The sequence below is a fragment of the Trichechus manatus genome, unplaced genomic scaffold, assembly GCF_000243295.1.
Source record: "Trichechus manatus latirostris isolate Lorelei unplaced genomic scaffold, TriManLat1.0 scaffold00004, whole genome shotgun sequence".
NCBI classification, from domain to species: Eukaryota; Metazoa; Chordata; class Mammalia; order Sirenia; family Trichechidae; genus Trichechus; species Trichechus manatus.
In genome coordinates, this window is record NW_004443940.1 from 12,489,856 (window position 1) to 12,511,222 (window position 21,367).

Below are 21,367 nucleotides of genomic sequence, written 5' to 3' on the forward strand. Positions count from 1 at the left end.
GCAGGACGCACCAACAGATGCCTAGTCTAGGCAACATCTAAGAAGATCACATGCCCCATCCCCCATGTCAAGGTTCAGCTTTATTACTTAATACATTTCTAATCTCTGGAACACTAAAATTAATTGTTCCAAACTTAGCTAATTAAAAATTTCCAAATATGCAATATCCCCTGAGAAACATTTCCAAATTAAGAATGAAAAAAAGTACCTTATATATAACTAAATACCAGTTAGCTTCTAATTCCATCATGTCCACAGTCAGCAATCAACAAGGTCAGTCTTTTTCGGCTCTTCAAACTTTTCTGTTAAATCTGCAAAGTTGTTTTTTATGATGGGGGAAGGAATGGAAATCCCCATTGTTTCTCCAACTCCATACAAATGTGATACACGCTGAAGTTACTTATGGAAATTCTTTAAGGTCATAGGTCATTTGTTCATTGAGAAGCTTCTCTCTGTAAGAGGGTCTTAGGAGACATCTCATGTAGGAAGGAGGCCTGATGCTGCTCAGCCACTTACTCTGGGCCTCCTAGAACTCCTTGAGCAATTTGGTGCTTTCTTGAAGTTTTCTCTGGAATTCTTCAACCTCTTTAGAGTAAAAAACTTTAACCAAAGCACCAAAATTAGTTACTGCCTTTAGTGCTGTGAGCCTATTGTGATTATTGGGGTGCAGATGGCCTGTTGGCTCTATTTCTGTAGCCTCTATGTCTTTTGTTGTGTCAAGTGTCCTGTTCCAATCTTCATTTTTGGGCGATAGCCTTTCCAATACTTGCAAGATTCTAGAATGCTCTTCTTTTGTTAGAATGCCCAGTAAACTACCTACCATAACATAGGGATAATCTTAGCACGTGACAAAAAAAGGCATGGATGCTGAAACTGCTGGGAAGAGCAGAGCTTTCTCCATAAGCTGAGTAGGTTACATCTGATTCATCCTTGCTTATACAGTAATTGCAAATGTGGTGTCATAGCATACTGTGTAAGAACTCTAGCATTCATAATTCAAATGTAACATTGGAGTAACAGGATTTCTTTGATCTTCTTAGAACTCCTACAGGATATTCACTGCAGACTGAAGCCATCAAATTGTCATGTCCAATCTTACAGAACAGTGGTCTGGTTCTCCTACCACTAGATCCTCAGAACAGAGAATCTCAGTGTTGTTGGCCACCTGGTTTTCTCCTTTGAAACTCAACTGACCACAACAATCCTGCTGGTCAGATTTCCTCCAGATCCGTTACCTATGGGGTCGGCCTGCTCCTGTTCACTTTCTAAATTATTGCTTCACATTTAACTTCAAGCATATCTTTAACTTCCTTTTCCTCAGTGGGAGTTTTGAAGACCTTGGCATCAGTATCTACAGAATCTTCATTCTCCCTTTGTCAGCAGCCATGGTCTTCCTCTCCCTGCATGGCATCTGAGTCAGCTTTCTGCTGTCCAGTCTTTCATGATTCTGCCATGAAGTCTGTCCTCTGCTTGGGACTCTGAATTCAGTCCTGGCTAAGAATTTGCATCCCTGAGTGAAATAGCCTCTTTGCAGCTTTATAATAAATGGTCTCTGTTTTAAATCATGGCATTGGTGCACATTTTTTCCAAATTATCCTTTAGTCCTTCTGTGAATGGGTGGCCATTATTCTAGATCCACTTTTTTATGGTACTAAAATCACTGATGTTTAGTGATTATGAAGTAGCCAGGAGTCACAGGAAATGAAAAGAGAGCCCTTAGGTCTTTTCTCTGCCATTGCCCCAATTGTTAATTCATACTTCTGGAAGGATGTCTGTTGTCCTTCTTGCTTAACTAAAAAACTTTCAGGAAGCTGCTCAGTGATAAAAATGACTGTCTTACAGGAGGTTGACCCTAGAGGCTTTCTGCCTCATTCTCCATAGGGTTTTGATCTGGCTTCTTTTTATCCTCCCTTACTCATCTCTGTTTTTCCCCTTTTCCTTCATCTGAGACCTATCTTTCTCTTTTTTTTTCCTCTTTTTTCCTTTCTCTGTTCTCATTTATCATGATCATTTTTTCCTCAAAGAAACTTAAATTGTCTCCTGACAGTGGCCTCATTTTCTCCCATTTTCATGAGCCACTTCAAGGGCTTCTCTACATATTCTTCACAGAGGTATTTGTCCTACTTGTGCTTCTTGGACTTCTTGCCTATGTTGATGTCCTGGACCTGCCCACCAGTCCCACCACCCTGCCAGATCCAGGCCAGGCCAAGTGAAAGGCAGCAGGGGTGGGGTCTGCAAGACTCTAGCCACTGAGGCACAAGGTCAGCACACTCAACTGAGCAAAGACCCACAGCAGGATACCACATTTCATAAGACAGAGATTTTCTAAAAAATATTTTCCTTGAGCTAGAAGGGAAATCCATGGCAGTCATAGTTGAATTGATCAAAAAATCCCTCCACTGCTTCGGAATCTCTTGAAACACAAAAAGATATCTGGTGACAGGCAATAAACCATAAAATGAATGATGATAAGTGATAAAACCAAGAATGGAGGCCACAGGGATAGAAAGTTGTGGTGTTTGGGGTAGAGGAAGCAGTGTAGTGACTGGGGAGAAGGATTTTGTCTGGTGGCTGAATCTCGCCATTAATATGTTGAGAGAATGGCAAGGTTCCAAAAGGTTCCAAAGCAGAGAAGAGGAGAATGACAGCAAGTGTACAGGGTCCCTGAACTAACACTCATCTCTAGCCTCCAGGCTTATGGCTGACAGCAGACGTGACATTGAATGTGTGTTGGATAAGCTGGAAAGTGGCACATCCTCACATTTAAATTTTTGAACACACATTAAAAGGAAAGAAACCAAGCCACAGCACGTGTGGAGATCAGAGTAGTTGCTGCAGATTGATAGAGCCAAGATTGGGATGCTGGTAATATGCTTTTTACGGTGAAATGTTAACTCAGCATTTCAGTTAGAAATGCAAGACTGAGGGACAAGTCTTCCATCATTTGTGAAGAAAATTCAGGAGGAGGAAGTCAGGAAAATGGCCTTAGAGGCTTGTAGGAAGCTATTAGTGAGCTCTACATAGCTGGAGAACAATATCAAGGCAGTGATTTTCAAAGAAGGGATCTTGCCTAACCTTTAAGGGATTTCAGAAGCAGCAATCCCATCCCTGTGACATTTTTGTGGAGAGAAAGGTCATTTCAGGCTAATACAATGGCCAGGAAAACACAGCCCTAGAGGTACAAAAGCAAGGTCTGCTAGGTAGTGCCAGGAAAGCACAGAGGGCCCGAGCTCCTTGAAGTTCTGTCTGGGTAGTGCAACAGCCAGAACTGAGAATTCTCTTCTCCATACATAGATGGTAGCCTGAGGAAGTTGTGGGAGACCCAGGAGCAGGACAGAGAGAGTCAACACTCCCACCATCACTGTCTGATCTTAAAAGACAGACTTCTTTCAGGAAGTGCCTTGACCCTGTATTCAATTCTACTTCTATGGAGCCTGTCCCATCACTAGTTCACTAGACACGCCCAGATTTGATTATGTCCCACAGGCAGCCATAACTCAGGCTTGAGCGAGGACTAGCAGGGCACTGCTCCCCATTCTCGCCCTGGGAAATCTCTATAGTCTCTAAAGAGGTTTCCACCCTCACTTTTTTCAAGAGTGGAGAAATGAGCAGACTTTACCTGACATGCTTTGGGACTTCTCTTGAGGGCAGGTCCCTGAAGCACTGGCATCTTTTACTAAATAATGTGTGGTACCCTTCCTGACAAGAGCCCTGGTGGCACAATGGTTAAACACTCAGCTGCTAATCAAAAGATCAGCAGCTGAACCCACCAGGCACTTTGCGGGTTAAAAGACCTGGAGATCTGCTCCCTTAAAGAATACAGCCTGGGAAACCCTATGGGACAGTTCTACTCTGTCATACGTGGTCACTATGAGTCGGAATCAACTCAACAGCACACAACAACAACAACATCCTTCCTGTGACACCCAGAAATAGATGAAGGGCGTCTTGACAAGGGCCAAGTTGCCTGTGTATGTGAGGGAGAGATACTGAGAGAGAAGAGGGAAGAGATAGAAGTATACAAAATAGTATAACATGTACCTCCTGAAGAACATTTGTTTCCACTTTTCCCCATCCAAGAAACTGCAATGACCGTTCTTATTCACATTTCCTTGTGCATTAGTGTTAGAATTTCTCTAAGGCATAGACTAGGAAGAGAATTGCTGAGTCATACGGCATACATACTCAACTCTCTTAGATGTTGATAAATTGTTCTTCCAAATGCTTGACATAATTTACATTCCTACCAACAATGTGTAAACGTTCCCATTCTCCACATCAGCAGCCTTGGTATATCAGACTTAAGATTTTTTCTAACATGATGATTGTAAAACTTTTTCTAATATGATGATTATAAAACGTCATCTCATTTTAATATGCATTTCTCTGATGATCAGTGATGCTGAGTATCTTGCCATAAGTTATGGCTATTTGTGTTCTTTCTCTATAAATAATCCATTCGTATTAGTTGCTATTTTCCTACTTACTAGGTTGTCGTTTACTTACTGATTTGTAAATCTACATATATCCTGGATACTAATCATTTGTCATTTATGTGCGTTGGAAATATCTTCACCCAGTCAGTGGCTTGCCTTTTCACTTTGGTTATATTGTCTCTTATTATTTACAGTTTTCATTTTAATGTCAAATTTTCCTTTATGATTTATCGGGGATTTTTTTGTTTTGTTTGAGCAATCTATGTATACTTCACTAAAATATTCTTCTATGTTTCTTTTTAAAGTTTTACACTATTTTTTTCAGTCTTTAATCCAGATGAGATTTATTTTGTGTATGATGTGAAGCAGGGATTTGAGTTTATTTTTCTCCATAGACAGCCATTGGCCTCACACATTTATTGAATAGTTCATTGTTCCTCGTCATAATTTGCAATGCTTCCGTCATTAAATATTAAGTTCCCATATATATACATGGAGACCCTTTGCAAATATATATAGAAATCCCTTTGTAAATCTCATAGTTTTAATTATTACAACGTTATGGTAAATCTTAATAACTTAAGGGCAAATTACCCCACCATATTCTTCTTCAAAATTATCTTAGCTCTTCTTGATCTTTTACTCTTTCAAAATCATTTTAGAATCAGCTTGTCAAATTTCATGAAAACTCCCACTCAAAGTTTTATTTCAATTACATTAAATTTATAATTTGGGGGAGAATTGTTCCCACTTATGATTATAGTGTATCTCTCCCTTTTTTAAGGTCTTCTTTTATGCCTTCCATAAAGGTTTTCATATCTGTTTATTAAATTTACTCCTGGACTTACAGTTTTTGTTACTATTGGAAATAGCATAAGGATTTTTTAAAGCTTGTATTGAAGTATAGCATTTATATGGTAAAGAGCACAGAATATGAATGTATAAAAGCTTGATGAATTTACACAAACTTAACACATCCATAAAACTAGCAAACAGAAAACACAGAACTTTATCAGCAAAAAAACCCCTCATGCCCCTTCCCAGTAGCTATCCCTTCGCCTCCCCGCCTACAGTAACCACTGTCCTGACCTTTAACACCATAATTAGTTTTACGTGGTTTTGGACTTTATATAAGTCATAAAAAATGTGCTCTTTTGTGACTGGTATCTTTATCTCCACATCATGGTTGTGATACTCTTCCATATCACTGCATATGGTTGTAGTTGGTTCATTCTCATGGCTGTTTTGAATTCATTCCATTGTGTGACTATACAGGTTGGTTGGTTGGTTGGTTGGTTGGTTTCTTGCTTGGTTGGTTAGTTGGTTGGTTGGTTTATCCATTCTACTATTAGGTAGTTGACAGTTTGGGGCTAATACAAATCATACTGCTCTGGATATTCTTCTACGTATCTTTTGGTGAATATAAGGATATAGGAAATGACATACATTTAATTATAGATTTCAATTGTTATTTAAGATGCTTAGGAACACTCTTGAGCTTTTGAAGTTGATCTTGTATCTACTAGTTTGTCTGAAGATTCTCCTGGGACATACACAGAGAACGTTATAACACTGTGGGCAATATTTCCAAGCCTCCCTTGTGGATGACTGACGCCTGTTCCAGGACACCAGAGAAATGAAGCCTATCCCAGAGCACCAGAGAGACAAATCACCACAGTCCCAGAAAGGACTCCTTCTTGTTCAGGTCCTTTGTTCCTCCAGGCTGGCAGCTGTCTTCACCTCAAGGTAAACTTTTGAAGATTGAGTCTGATCAGATAGAAGTATCCATTTCTACACCTATGTCCCAACCACATACTCTCCATCTTCTGAATTTAGCCTCCATAGTGGACTGAATAGTGTCGCTCCAAAGATATCCAGGTCCTAATCCCCAGAACCTGTGAATATGCTACCTTACAAGGTAAGGGATTTTGCAGGTGTGATTAAATTAATGATCTTGAGGTGGGGAGATTATCCTCGATTACCTAGGTGGGCCCAACGTAATCACAAGGGTCCTTATAAGAGAGAAGAGGGAGAGTCAGAGTCAGAGAAGGAGATGACAACAACAGAAGCAGAGATCAGAGAGAGAGATTTGAGGATGCTCAGCTGCTGGCTTTGAAAATGGAGGAAGGGGCCATGAGCCAAGGAATGCAGGTAGCTTCTGGAAGCTGGAAAAGACAAGGAAATGGATTCTTCTCTAGAGCCTCTAGAAGGTATCAGCCCTGCAGATACATTGACTTTAGCCGAATGAGACTGATTTTGGACTTCTGGCCTCCAGAACCTTAAAATAATACACTTGTGTGGTTTTAAGCCACTCAAAAACTCTCAAAATTCCTTGCTGTCGAGTCCATTCCAACTCATAGTGACCCTATAGGACAGAGTAGAACTGCCCCATAGGGTTTCCAAGGAGTAGCTGGTGGATTCAAACTGCCAAACTTTTGGTTAGCAGCCATAGCTCCTAACCACTACACCACCAAGGCTCCTAGTTTGTGGTAATTGGTTACAACAATAATAAAGCCTCCCTCTATCTTTGGTTCCCTAGCCCCAGGTAACTTGAGAGGGGTGGCTTCATTCCTTTGCAGAATGCCCCATCCACTCTCCTCACTATAGGACCTGGTAGATGAACAACAGGGTTCTCTAACAAGTCCCTTTCAGATAACTCGCTGCAGTGGTGCCTGGTGCAGGCAGGGCTACCCTTGTCTCTGCCCTGTCCCCATCCTGGGGCCTTGCTGTTTTTTTCACTTCCTGCCCTCAGGCCCAGTCAGCCTGAGTTGTTGTTAGGTGCTGTTGAGTCAATTCCAACTCATAGTGACCCTTTGTACAACAGAACTAAACACTGCCCAGTCCTGCACCATCCTCACAATCGCTGTTATACTTAAGCTCATTGTTGCAGCCACTGTATAAATCCATCTCGTTTAGGGTCTTCCTCTTTTTCGCTGACCCTCTACTTTACCAAGCATGATGTCATTCTCCAGGGACTGATCCCTCCTGATAACATGTCCAAAGTGTGTGAGACATAGTCTCACACCATCCTTCTTTCTAAGGAGCATTCTGGTTGTACTTCTTCCAAGTCAGATTTGTTCGTTCTTTTGGCAGTCCTTGGTATATTCATATTCTTCTCCAACACCACAATTCAAAAGCATCAGTTCTGCTTTGGTCTTCCTTATTCATTGTCCAGCTTTCACATGCATATGAAGCGACTGAAAACACCACGGCTTGGATCAGACGCACCTTAGTCTTCAAGGTGACATCTTTGCTTTTCTACACTTTAAAGAGGTCTTTCCAAGCAGATTTGCCCAATGCAATGAGTCTTTTGGTTTCTTGACTGCTCTTCCATGGGTGTTGATTGTGGATCCAAGTAAAATGAAATCCTTGACAACTTCAATCTTTTCTCCGTTTATCATGATGTTGCTTATTGGTCCAGTTGTGAGGATTTTTGTTTTCTTTATGTTGAGGTGTAATCCATACTGAAGGCTGTGGTCTTTGATCTTCGTCAGTAGGTGCTTCAAGTTCTCTTCACTTTCAGCAAGCAAGGTGTCATCTGCATATCACAGGTTGTTAATGAATCTTCCTCCAATCCTGATGCCCAGTTCTTCAAACAGAGAGAAAATAAATCTAGGAGATATCTATTCAGAGGTCTGGCCACTTTCTAACTCAAGGGGAAGGCAGTGGCATCACCACGGAATGGCTTAGGAGAGCTCAGCCTTCCCTATAAAATCTCATCAGCACTCTTCCCTCACAAACTCCCCACAGACCACCTGTAAAACACTGAATCTAAATCCAAACGATGCAATTGTGCCTTCAAGACAAGTTCCCTAACTTCTCCCCACACTCTTCCCACCAGATTGCTGACCCTAACCCCTGTGTTACAGGAATTTGAAGCCTCTAGTAGTGGGAGAAAGCCTGAAAATAGAAGAAAGAATGAATCCCAGTCATTACACTATCCTTGTCCTCATGGAACTTGAGTCCTCAGAACAAACTGGAAAACCTATCCATCATCTTTCATATCAGAGTATGTCCCTCGGCGTATTGAGGAAGATCCTCTCATGTCAGGGTTTTAGAGACTGGGGATGGAGGAAGCCTGCATAATCACTTACAAAACCTTTTCCTTCAGCCTCAGGTCCTCAGACCTCCCAGATGCCTCTCCTGTGTAGAAGAGGGCCTCATGGTAACCCAGAAACACCAGCATTGGAGCCCTCAAGGACTCCTAAAGCTGGGAAACATTTTTGTAAAACTAGAGCCCAAAAGACTCAAGGGAAGGCTCTGAACTGAGAACAGAGGGCACACTCAGCAGCATAATTAAAGAGAGCTTAATAAAGAGATCAGTTACAATAGTGTGGACAGGATTAACAGAAACCAACAATGAATAGTGTTGCACCCTAGGTCTAGCAACAGTGGAGAACTGTTACTGCTTCTAGACCTGGAGGAGCAAGGAAAAGAGTAGTTACTGGAACTCAGAGAAACCGATAGCTATAGGACTGTTCAGAGGGAGCTGTGCCTTCAGTAGAGAGAGGTGGCTACTGCCAACCTATGTCCCAGCCAGTCACATTAGGCATTTAGCACTCTGCTTCTTAAAACAGAGGTCCATTGATAGAGTTACAGCAAAGCAGAAATCACTAAATTGGCCGTCTATTTTCTGCCCTCACGCTTTGGCCCTAGAGGTGGTTACTTCTTATAGCCAGGAGAATCTGCAGGCTTGTGTCCTCTGGCTCACACAGCTATTTCAGCTCTTTGTCATGAGGAAGGCAAAGAAGACCTGGGTTAGGTATGACCTTTGTGTTTCTAGATAAGATGAGGGATGCCACCAGAATCACCCACCACCACCAACACACACACACACACACATACCTGGCTGGGCCCAGTCTTCTGATTCTCAATATCAGTAATAAGGGAGAGTCTCAGATGCTATACAGAAATAAGGGATTGGTTTCCTCAGCCTTTTCTCTGAATTTGGTCTTCACCTTCTTACTCTACCAGAAACATGCGTCTCCCATAAGGACACTGACTCTGCTTCCTTGAAGCCCTCTCAGTGGTGGCTGGTTTTCCCTCCTACACTCTTTGTTCCTCTGAGCTCAGAGGTAGCGTAGGTCTCCTTGCTCTTTGTTGCTACTTCCAGACCACTGTCTTTCCCTCTTCCCTATAAAACCCCAGGTTTGAAGTTCATGCCGTCAGGCTGTATCACTGCTTCTTTCCTTCATAGGACCATCCACAACCATCCTTCATTCTTTTGAAGAGTCTTACTCCTGGATCACTGTTGCTCTCTCCAACACTACTCCTATTGTGATTTGGGTGATTTCAATATCCACGTGGATGATCTTCCAACATTCTGGCCTCTCAGTTCTTTTACATGTTCTCCAGTGATATTGTCCTACACCTCACTTCAGCCATCCATTCCCACGGTCATAACCTAGGCCTTGTCAATTCCAGGAACTTGTCCTTTCTAAAATCTCCATGTCAAACATCCCACTCTCTCCACTTCCCATTTTTCCAGCTCACTCCCTCTAGTACCATAATGCTGCTCACTTGTTTTGCTTACGGAAAACCCTTACTAAAACTCTCAGGAAGGGTGTGCTACATAAAAATACATCTCTGAAAAGGATATAGTAAATGTAGTAATGTTAACTTGCAGAAGAGTACTCGAGAATTCTTTATACTGTTCTTGCATTTTTCTCTAAGTCTGAAATTAAAACAAAATTTTAAAATATATATAAATGTTTATGGCGCCCTGGTTGCACAGTGGTTAAGAGCTCAGCTGCTAACCAAAAGACTGGCAGTTCAAATCCACCAGCTGCTCCTTGGAAACCCTACAAGGCAGTTCTACTCTGTCCTATAGGGTTGCTATGAGTTGGTATCAACTCAACAGCAACAGGCAATATGTTTATATATGTCTCTCCAAAGTGTGGCGATAAGAAATTAGTTCCTGAACGCAATCTGGAGTAGAGAGGGTGAGGAGAAAAGAAAAGGAGAGAAAGAAAGAAAAGAGAAGATTGTAAAATGGCTTAAGACCAGGATACCTTGTGGATAAATGAACTAATAAAAATTTATTGGGGTAGCAAAAGGGTTTTAAGAATAATGTTCAATTTCAAGTTGCTTGTGTTGCCATGATGTAAACCCCTTCTTGGCTTCCTACCCCAAGTACTCATTGAAATCTGCCACACACACAAATTGCCTTGTTTGGTGGGAGCATGGATTGTGTGGAAATCAAGGAAGAGATTGTGCTTCATACCTGGAACAAGAGAAAGTAGAATGGAGACAACCCTTAAACTAAGGAACCAGGAGTTTAGAGCCAGTGGAGATCATTATCCCCTCCCTTTGTTCCACCATCCCCACCCTAGCCCACAGCTCCAAGAATCCCCAAAAATTTTAGAGAGACCACTGGATTTCCCAGATGTGAAAGAGGTGACACAAAGGAATCTTATCTAGGTCTTACGATATGAGATGATCCTGGCTGATACCTGAGCAACACTCGAATAGACTCAAAAGAGGCCAAAGCAAGGTTCTTACACTCATTTTATTCAGTTTTTCAATAATTAGTCATTCACTCATTCAAGCAGGCAGGGAATTAATATACACTTATTAAGGATCGGCCACATGGAAGGTACTGAGCACTAAGCACTGAGAATTCAACAGTGAACAAGTTACCTGTCCCAAGCCTTAAGAAGTTCCTGACTGTTGAATGACGCAGGTAAGGTGTCCTGTGATCAGGGTAAGCACAGGGGAGAGAACAAGGAAACCCAGGACCCAGTCATCTGGGTGGTCGTCCAGTCTCTAGACAGTGCAGGTGGCACACTGAAGGGAAGTTGCACGGATGACCTCTCTGTGGGCATGACTGTGGCTGGCATCACCTGGGTCCCCTCAAAGCTACAGGGCTCCAATACCCCTCCAGGGCACTTATACCCCCCTTCCATCCAGCAGCAAGTCCCTCTCCCTCATAGTTTCAGCCATGCTAGCCTCTGGATTCTCCCTCCACCTCTCCCTACCCCAATTCAAGCAGTACAGGAAGACAGTCTCCTTTTTTCAATTACCTCCCAAAAGTGAAGTACCCAAGAATCTTGGTTTTAAAGATTTTATTGCTAATCCCTATGGAATAACAGAGAATAGAATAAATAATAAAATAGATGCATCTTAAAAGGATTCCAAAATTTTACCAGGCCTTACAGCCCTGATCTTGAATTAGGAGTTCCGGACTTTCTCTGAGATAGTAAATGAAATAATGATGATGATAACAACAATAATAATAACAGTTATTGGGTGCCCAGGATTTCCAGATACTTTAAACTTCATAAATGCACAAGTTTAGTATGATTTTATCCTTTTTATTATTGCTGTTATTTGCCATTGAGTTAGCCTCTACTCATGGTGACCTTAAGTACAACAAACAAAACATTGCCCAGATCTGTACCATCTTCATGATCATTGAGCCCATTTGATCATGGTATGTTCAAGTACTTTGTAGCAGCCACTGTTCATTTGGAATGCCTTCCAACCTAGGGGGTTCATCTTCCAGCACTATATTGGACAATATTCTGTTGTGATCCATAGACCAATGTTCAGATGTAGATCACCAGGCCTTTTTTCCTAGTCTTTCTTAGTCTGGAAGCTCCACTGAAACCTGTCCACCATGGATGACCCTGCTGGTATTTAAAATAGTGGTGGCATAGCTTCCAGCATCATAGCAACACACAAGTGACCACAGTAAGACAAACCAACAGACGGATGGTGGATCTCCTTTCGACAGGTGAAGAAACAAACGGCCAGTATTAAGCAGCTTGTCTGAGGGCGCAAAGCTAGTAAGAGCTGAGTGTAAAAGCATACTCTGCACTGCACCACCCTGCCCAGTGGGCCTCTCCTCCTATATTTACTCCTGAGAGGGGAGCTCACCTTCCCCTCCTCCTTGTCTTTGTCTAGATCTTGGTCAAAGATCACAAGGACCCTTTCCTCCCCGTTGGTCCTGCTTCCCACCCTCAAAATAAAACCATGCTTGACCTGCTTTGTCTCAATTAGACAATTTGCCTCTCCAAGGGTCTCTGAGTTAGGGAATATTTATTCTCCAACCTCTGGACCGACTTGAAATAAGCACAGCTCATTTTTCCTCACAACCATATTCTTTTCATGCTTAGGTGAAGCAAGGAATACATCAAGGAAGAAGTTTTATTTCACCTATTTCTGTAAGAGTAGAACTGTTTTTATGAAAACATTTAACACAGAGTAGGTCCTAAATATGTGTGAGTTGAAACTAACTGTGCTTTTCACTCACCTCTAACTGACTGGCAAACTCTTCTCAAGCCATCTACTCCTCTCCTATCTGTTTACCCTGCAAACAGAAACCACTTCGTCTAGCTCAAGTGACCACTCCTTCTCCCTTAAACCTTGATCTCTTCCCCAGTGTTATCCATTCCCCTCTCTCTCAGAAGGAACAGTTACCTTACTCTTCCAAAGTTAACCCCTCCATCTGGACCTCAGACTCCACTGCTACCCTGCTTCCCATTGCTATTGGCTGTAGCAATGATTCCTCTTAAGTCTTTGGTTTCTCCTCCCCTATTTCCTTTCCTCACCTATGCACATGCTTGTTGTGTGCCTTTGAGTCATTTCCAACTCATAGCGACCCTATATGGCAGAACAGAACCGTCCTATAGGTTTTCTAGGCTGTAATGTTTACAGAAGCAGATGGCCACCCCTTTTCTCCCGCAGAACTGCTGGGTGGATTCGAACCACTGAACTTTCTTCCAGTTAGCAGCTGAGCGCTAAATCATAGTGCCACCTTTGCATGACCAAAATTAAAACAAAAAACTCTTGACTCTGTCTCCCTCTGAAGTTACTGCCCTTTACTCCTCCTTCCCATCACTACTGAACTCCCATAACCCCCTGCCCACCTGGCTTCCTCTCCACTGCAAATGTCATCACAAAAGTCACCAGTGACTTCCTCTTTACCAATCTGATTATCCTTTTTTAGTCTTGATTTTGCTGCCTCTGTTGATCCTAAGGACCACTGCGTCTTCTTGGGAACTCTTTCTCATCCTGTGACACTATTCTCATTGGCTCTCCTTCTACATCTCTGATCACGCCTTCTTAGTCTCCTTTGCCACCTCTTCTTCTCTTTAAATGTTCAAGGTTCCCAGTTTTCTCTTTTTGATCTTTTTCTCTTCTCCCTGGACAAGTTCATCCACTAACATATCTTCAACACTCTTCCAAATTTTCATTTCCAGTCCCTGAGCACCGGAGATGTGGATCCAGCCATACTTTATTGGGAACTGTGGTTCCATGAGGGTGCTAGAGGAGGCATTATCCTACCAAAGTTTGGGCTTCTGCCTGGTGACCCACAAGCACTCTATGCTTAGCTGTCAAAGCAGATCCATGTGCAAGGCCTTCTGCTAAGCACTATGGGAAATGCTCAAAAAGTTTAAAGCCCTGCAAGCTGCTCACCAGCCTTTCTTCCCCTTTGCTTGATTCCCTTCCCCTGTGACACCCACCTGCCCCACACTTCCCCATCACTGCAATTACAAGTTCCATGCAACAGAAAGAACGGTTGGTTTGGAAAGAATGGTTTGCTCCACCTGTGCCAACACTCAAATTTCTTTTTCCCTCTTCCCAACACCCTCCCCATCACTTCATCCCAAAGTCAAATGGATCCAATGTCACATGATAACAATGCCTGTAGACCAATGTTTTTCAAAGTGCAATGGTGTCCTTTTAGTGGGTGTGGTAGATTGTATTTTCCAAATGGCTCTATCAATAAGTCCCATCCCACCTGCTCTTCTTATATTGTGACCTTGACACTCCTCCCATCAAGTTGTGGCATCTATGTTCCACCCCTCTTTGAACTGAGGTAGGCTTGTGATTAGGGAGAAAGTGACACTATGTGACTTCCAAGGTTAGGCTATCTTCTGTCTGGTTCTCTTGGGAATTCACCTATGGAGCTCTGAGCTATTCATGTAATCAATTCAACTGTCCTGAGGCCACCATGATGTGAGGAAGCTCAAACTAGCCCATGTGGAGACCACATGGAGAGGCTACATGAAGAGAGACAGATATGTGGTCAGCCCCAGCTGACTGTTCCAGCCCTAGCCACTAACTAACTGCAACCACAAGAGCCCTAAGTCAGAGCAGCCTAGATGAGCCCTTCCCAAATTCCTCCCCACAGAAAACATGAGAGGTAAAATGCTTGTTGTTGTTTTAAACCATTAAGTTTTGGAATTGATTTGATATCCAGCAATAGACAACTAGGTCATGAAATCAATCTAGTGTATCATGACAAGCTTTTTTTAAAAAACAAAATAGAACAGAATAGAGAGGAAAATGTAATAATAAAGGTAAGTATTGCTGAGAAACTTTTTTCAATAAATGTGCTTGTGTATGTTTATACTGAGTCAAGAAGTAAAATGTACTTGCTCCTGTAGGTCATGTAAAATTTTAGAAGCTTTGCGAATCTATAGTATTGTTGCAAACCCAACCAAAACCAAACCCATTGCCATCAAGTTGATTCCGACTCATAGTGACCCTGTAAGACAGAGTAAAGCCGCCCCATGGGTTTCCTAGGATGTAATCTTTACTGAAGCATACTGACACATCTTTCTCCCATGGAGTGGCTGGTGGGTTCAAACCGTCAACCTTTTGGTTAGCAACCAAACACTTACACTGCACCACCAGGGCTCCTGTTGCAGACCCAGAAGTTAAAAAACCAAACTCTACTGAGGCCAATATCATCTCAATAAGTCCAGGAGGCTGGAAATTCTAGTACCTCATAAGAAAGTTACCATGAGTCCACTATCATCTAGACTAGAAAGAGGAGCAAGGAAGAAAGAAGGTGATTCCTAGAAAAAGGGGTTGTAGATGCTTCTATTGTATATTTTTACTATAATGTTTATGGCCTTATTCTGTCAGTAAATACTCTGTTGCATTTTGGAATATTTGAGACATTTCTATGGCATTTTTCTCGCGGATCTCCTGCATCAGAATCACTTGAGGACTGGTAAAAACTTAGATCCCTAGGCCACTCTTCAAACCTACAGTATCAGATGTGTAGAGCCCAAGACTCTGTATCTTCAACCATCTTCCTGGGGGAATCATTTGCTTATGGTAGTTTGAGATTCACTAACTCGCCTGGAGGACCTCAAAATGTTTGAAATTCAAATTCCTCTGGAAAATGAAGGTTAACTTTACCATGCATGATGGTTAATGTTATGTGTCAACTTGGGTAGGCCATGATTCTCAGTGGTATTATGTAATCATCTTTCATTTTGTGATCTGATGTGAGCAGCTAATCAGTTGAAAAGGGAGTTTCCTTGGGGATTGTGGCCTGCATCTAATATATATAAATGTTCTGGCAAAGCTTGCCTTTTTTGGATCCTTCATTCGACTCATTGTCTTCTGCTCTCTGGTTCTTGGGACACAAGCCAGCAGCCAGCCACCTGACCTGCAGATTTTGGGATTGGCCAGCTCCTACACCCTTGTGAGTCAGCAGCCTTCTGCCTGACCTGCCATTTTGGGGTTCATCAGCCCCTGCAATCATGTGAGTCAGGAGAAACCTTCAGCCTGATGCCTGACTCACGGATTTGGGACTTGCCAACCTACACAACTGTGTGAGTCATTCCTTTGAAATAAATATACATAAATATATATATTTATATATACACAAATATATATATATATTTATATATACACTTATATATAACTATGGAGTCGCTGTGAGTCAGAATCGACTTGACGGCAACGGGTTTGGTTTTTGTTTTTGTTTTTTTGGTATATATGCTTCACTGGTTTTTGAATGATGGTGTTGGTGAAGAATATGGAATATACCATTGACTGCCAGAAAAACAAAAACATCTGTCTTGTTAAGTACAGCCAGAATGCTCATTAGAGGCGAGGATGGTGAGACTTAGTCTCATGTCCTTTGAACATGTTATCAGGAGGGAACAGTCCCTGGAAGAGGACATCATGCTTGGTAGAGTGGAAGGTCAGCGAAAATGAGGAAGATCCTTAATGAGATGCAGTGACACAGTGGCTGCTACAATGGGCTCAAGCATAACAACAATTGTGAGGATGACACAGGACCAGGCAGTGTTTCGTTCTGTTGTACACAGGGTCACTAGGAGTTGAAACCGACTTGACGACACCTAACTACAACAACAACAACAGAGCACCCAGCCTAAGACACCATACAGACACCTTAAGCTAGTCAGAATACTGAGCGGTCTCTGCTGCCTCATGGCTGTAACTGGAAATAACCCTGATTGTCAAGAAGCCTCACCCAGGGCTCCTCAAATTGAGGGCCAAGTCTGGAAACACCTCTGTTTAAAAAAAGAGAGAGAAAGAGAGACTGTATTTCTGAGGACTAGTATGTGTGTCTGTGTCTGTAATCCTATGTGTGTCTGAGTGTGTCTAAGTCTGTGTGTGTCTGTGTCTATGTGTCTCTGTGGGTCTGGATGTGTGGCCATGAAAGGAGTCCTGGGAAGTCCCTTTAGATAAGGTGTTTCCTGATAAGTTCCAGGAACAGTTCCTAGCTGTTCAGATTACTTTAAGCCTTGTTGTACCTGGGTGATTTCCACACACCCACACACACAAACACGTGTATACACACACATATATGTACACACACTTCATTTTATTTTGATTGCAACCAGGGATGGATTACCCAATAAGCAAGGTAAGCACGGGCTTAGGACATCAACAAAACGGGGCCACTAGTTGTCCATAGCAAAGACCCATAGATGCCAAGCAGACAGGACACAAGGAAAAGCAAGTTCTGCAATGGAAGGGAACTGACAGAGCACTAAATGAAATTTATACCAGCTCCAATGCATGAGAACTTGCCAGCTGGAAATAAAGCTCACACAAGGTCATGAGGGCATTCACACCCAAGGTTGTTTAAACTATGAGACCCCTACCACTTCAATATCTTCATTGAAATCTGTCTCCTATGGTCCCCTCCCATGTAATTGAAACTCCTTATCTCAGCGAGTCTCTTGAGAGTATACTATTTCTTCCTAATAAACAAGGGTGGGGATGGGCTGTCAAGTCTAATTCTTGCTACGTTCACCACATATGTAACTGGATCCAGCATGAGCAGTTACTGGTCAAGGATGGATTATATTAATAACCGGTCTCTGACCCATTTTGAGAGAACCATCTTGTACATTCACAGCCGCAGATCCAGTAACTCCAGCCAGGAGGGCCAGCAATGCTCTTTGCCATTACACAAACACAAGGGTATCCTCTTGCACATGTCCTGATAAACAACCAATGGGAACTCCAGTCCCAGATGACACGCAAAAGCGAGGGAGATCGAATAAGTCAACCATTGCAACGAATTCAATCAAGTTATTTTTTAAAGGTATAGCATTTATGTACAGAATTATGTCCTAAGTTTTGTAAACAATAATATTTATAACTTTAACCTTAAAATATGTTTGAAATACACACAGACGAAATCTAGCATACATTTAATATAATACTAACATGGGTAATAATTTAATATAATGCTAACATAGCAAGCTTCCAAAAAATACTGGAAATATTAACATTTATCCAATGTGAAAAGTTTTATGTATCAAGTGAGTTTCATCTTTTATAATTGTCTGTTGCATGGGACACAGTGCTTGATATTACTCTACACGTGCCAATAAATGAGATATTATAAACATTAAGAGGACAAAAATTCAATATTTATTTATCATGCAGAATATATGTTTTGCAACAATGTGTTTCTAAATTTGTCTTCCAAGAAAGCAACAAAGGGCATTTATCAGAACATTACATTTATATTCTATCAGAATATTTACATATCTCCATGTAAAGAAATTGAACATTTCCTTGAAGAAATAAATTAAATGAATAGTTAGATTATATAAATTATATAAATGTATTTTAAGAAATTGACTGATATTGTTATGACTCACAGAACTAACTTTCTAGTCAAGAAGTGGTTGCTATTGTTACGTCAATCATGTACGTATCTCCACATATGGGAGTTGAACAATTCCACCAAGAAATAAAATGTACATTTTATAAATTTTGTATATGATAACAATTATATTTTACTTTTCGATCGGGTATAATGTCACGTTCAGTTCTCTCTCATTGACCACATAAGAATACACCAGTGGCACTATAATCACGTGACTCATGACGTATCTGGTCTGGTCCTGTGCAAAACAAACCAAACTGCGAGAGTAAGCGGAGGAGGGGCCACCACAGATGGATGATCAGTGCTTAGAGTCTTCACATGCCTTAATTGGGCCCTAGCTGTAACTCCCTAAGTTCCTACTGGAATTCCTCTTCCCCCTTTTACTTCTTCTTTCATTCCCAGAATTACATATGTATTAGTATAGCTTAAATGGCCTAAAAGGAAACTTAGATATCTTACAGTCCAGTATTTCCTTAAGAAATCTGACCAAAAAAATTTTTTTTTAATCATCATACATTGTCAGAAAATCAGGAGGGTCACTTGGTTACAATTAAGCAGCCAAAATTGTCTCACAAGCCTCATCTATCCTGAGAGTAGAAGAACTAGATGGTGCCCTGCTACCACTACCGACCATTCTGACCAGGGTCACAATGATCCTGGATTGAACGGGAGAAAATCGTAGAACAAAACTCAAATTCTTAAACAAAAAAAAAAAGCCAGCCTTACTGAACTGATAGAGACTAGAGGAACCCGCAAGACTATCACCCTGAGATACCCTTTAAACTTTGAACTGAAACCACTCCTGGAGGTCACCTTTCAGTTAAAGAACAAATGGGCTCACAAAATAAACAATAACACCCATGAGTACTGTGCTTCTTTAAATAAAAAAAAAAAATCTATATGAGACCCAATGGTCAACATTTACCCTAAAGCAACAGTGAGAAGCTGGGGGGTGGGGAGTGGCAGCGAAGCTCGATTAATGGACACAGAACAACCAAACAGAAATAAGGAGAACTTTGACACAATGTGGAAAATGTAACCAATGTCACTGAACAATTTATGTATCCAAAACCAAACCCACTGCTGTCGAGCCAATTCCAACTCATAGCGACCCTATGGGACAGAGTAGAACTACCCCCATGGGGTTTCCAAGGCTGTAATCTTTATGGGAGCAGACTGCCACATCTTTCTCCCACAGAGGGGCTGGTGGGTTCAAACCACCGACCTTTTGGTTAGCAGCCAAGCACTTTAGCCACTGTGCCACCACGGTTCCTTGAACAATACATATAAAAAAAATCAAACCCGTTACCACTGAGTTGATTCCAACTCATAGCGACCATATATGACAAAGTAGAACTGCCCCATAAGGTTTCCAAGGAGCAGCTGGTGGATTCGAACTGCTGATCTTTTGGTTAGCAATGAGCTCTTAACCACTGTGCTACCAGGGCTCTGAACAGTATGTATAGAAATTGTTAAACGGGAATCTATTTTGCTGTGTAAACTTTCACCAAAAGCACAATAAAATATTTTTTAAATGGTCTCACAAATGACCTAAGCACTATATAAAATAACCAAAAGTTTACTCAAATGTTGTTTTGTCTTATAAGGTAGCAAAAAATATGAGATAAATCAAATAATTTTGACTGTATTAATGAATGAAAAGAGGGGACACTGAGCTTCTGTTAAAAGTGATGAAAAAATTTGGAAACAGATAATGGTATTGGTTGAATAATATGATGTATACACTTAGTGTCAATCGCACATGTAAAAAATGTGGAAATGACAAATGTTTTGCCACATATATATTTATCTCAATTTAAAAAAAATGAAAAACACAAACTATCACAAAAATGAGTCATAATGACAAGACAAGAGACCTAACATGGAGCAGTGATCATCAGGCAATGACATATCTCCTCCCCACTGCCTATACGTGCAGTGGGTCACCATCTCTTAAAGATAGTTTATTGCATAATAACAACCACAATGTGTGTGATTTCTATTATTACAGATTTTAATACATTTAAGAAAAAATATTGTCTGCATTATTTGGGGGTGGGCGGAATTTCGTTGGTTTGGAGGTTTTTAGGATTACCTCACAGGAAAGTTTTAGAAACACAGATTTAACCTCATTTTTCAGTTGGGAAAACTGAGGACAAGAAGGGATAATGACCTGCCCCAGATGGTAAGTTATTCTTTGCTTAGATGCTTAGGAGGAAAAAAATTTTGAAAAAGTTTCACAGGCATGCTGGGTGCCTAATCCTGGTCTCCAGTCCTTAGGGGACTCTTGGCCCACGAGGGACGGGTGGACTGCTGAGAGTCGCAAGGAGAGTCAAAAGAACTGGAGCTACTGCTGGAATTTTCAAGTTGTCAAGGATTTAAAACAGAGGTTTGGTCCTTGGACCTTTTTTAGAGATTTCATCATTTGCTTCATATGCATAACCATCTAGAGGGTTTATAAATAAGTGGCAGTCTAATTGGATGGGTGTTTATCCTTAGTCCCAGCACTGTGACAATACTGGCAGACCACAAGGAAGTCAGATCCATTCAGCTCCACTGTGCACATTGGCGTGGTTATATAGACCCAATGGGGGTAAATAACTGGTTCCAAGCCACCCTGGTTTCCCTTGAGCTAACACCAGAAAGTCGATGAAAAACTGCCATCCTGGTTATAACCTTATGAGCAGTGACCCCTGCTGCCAGGACCTGGAAGCGCATGTGGAAATCACCGTACCATCCTCAGGAGGCTCTACCTGCAGTTCTCCCTGTGCCCAAAGGACTTGCCCAAGGCCCTCACTCACTCACCTGCAAAGCCCACGGATTGGCATCCGTTGTTTGTGTAGATACCAATCGTGGATTAGGAAGAGACACTGCAGAGAAACCAGGAAGAAAGGGATAGCTGGAGAGGCATAGTGGTGGGGACGTGCGCTCAGAGGGAGCCCTCCTGGCAGTGGGAGTGGTCTGAAGCAGAGCAATCTAGAATCGTGATATTCAAACTTGAGTAATGTGTGGTCATCTTTTGAGGAAAGGA

The 21,367-nt window shown here is 41.7% G+C and overlaps 1 pseudogene; it reads right to left on the reverse strand.

Moving 5' to 3' along the window:
- Nucleotides 1–258: 258 nt before the first annotated feature.
- Nucleotides 259–3,626, reverse strand: LOC101356173 (bromodomain-containing protein 7 pseudogene; annotated as a pseudogene).
- Between the last annotated feature and the right edge of the window lie 17,741 nt (nt 3,627–21,367).